The sequence below is a fragment of the Mandrillus leucophaeus genome, unplaced genomic scaffold, assembly GCF_000951045.1.
Source record: "Mandrillus leucophaeus isolate KB7577 unplaced genomic scaffold, Mleu.le_1.0 Scaffold266, whole genome shotgun sequence".
NCBI classification, from domain to species: Eukaryota; Metazoa; Chordata; class Mammalia; order Primates; family Cercopithecidae; genus Mandrillus; species Mandrillus leucophaeus.
This window is the reverse complement of record NW_012102765.1, coordinates 1922346-1923252: the sequence shown is the minus strand read 5'-3', so window position 1 is coordinate 1923252 and position 907 is coordinate 1922346. Positions and strand designations below refer to the sequence as shown.

Here is a 907-nt window from a genome sequence, read left to right as displayed (position 1 = left end):
CAAACCAATAGAAGATGACTCTTCCATTGGTCCAAGACAAACATCTCCATTGCAAGTGCTTGATGTGCTCCCGCCACCTATGAGGAAATGCACTCTTTCCCTTTGTAAGACCAGGCATGACACTTTCTTTTCCCTCCTATCTTTAATTTTTCCCTCCACTCACTCTTTCCCCAGTAGAGTTTGAGTCTATTCCTCTTTGTAGGAAGATGCCATCACCTCCATTCTTCTAGCTACAGCCCCCGTCCTCTCCCTCGCATCAGGATACTTGAGCTATCTACACTAGAGATCCCCACTTCTTTATCCCTTAATCATCAACCCACACTATATGGCTTCTGCTGTCAACCCTGCCACTGAAAGTATCCTTGCCGCAGTCACAACGACCTCAGTCCTTATGTTACACAACGAGTTGGCTGCATTTGATGTCATTGACCGCTCTTAGTACGCGAAACACGATGACACACTTTCCCTTTGCTCCTGTGATGCTCCGTTCACTTGGATTTCTGCCTACTTTCCAGGGAAGTCAGAATCCATTTCTTTCGATTGTCCCTTAGATGTCCACATGTTTTCTGGTTCTCTTTTCACCATACATTTCTATGAATTATTTCACCTACTATTATAGCACCAATTGCCACTTACATTTGAATGATTTTCAAATTGAAGTTCCAGCTCCAGACTCAATATCCACTTACCCTTTGGGCGCCTCCACTTAAATGTGCCGCAGGCACCTTATTGGACTACCACCACCTGAACACACACCTGCATGCCTGTCTCTTATACACATCTAGATGTGTATAAGAGACAGGTTCTCACTGTTAGTTCCCTTGAGAGCAGGTTGTTAAAAAGTACCTGTCTTCCTCAGTTTCTCTCTCTTGCCAGGTGATCTCTTTGCAGATGTCTACTCCCCTTC

At 44.8% G+C, this 907-nt stretch overlaps 1 protein-coding gene across 2 annotated transcripts in view; it reads right to left on the bottom strand.

The window, feature by feature from the left end:
- PRKAG2 (protein kinase, AMP-activated, gamma 2 non-catalytic subunit) overlaps window positions 1-907 on the bottom strand; it is a 340427-nt gene that overhangs the window by 122420 nt on the left and 217100 nt on the right. The window lies entirely within an intron of this gene.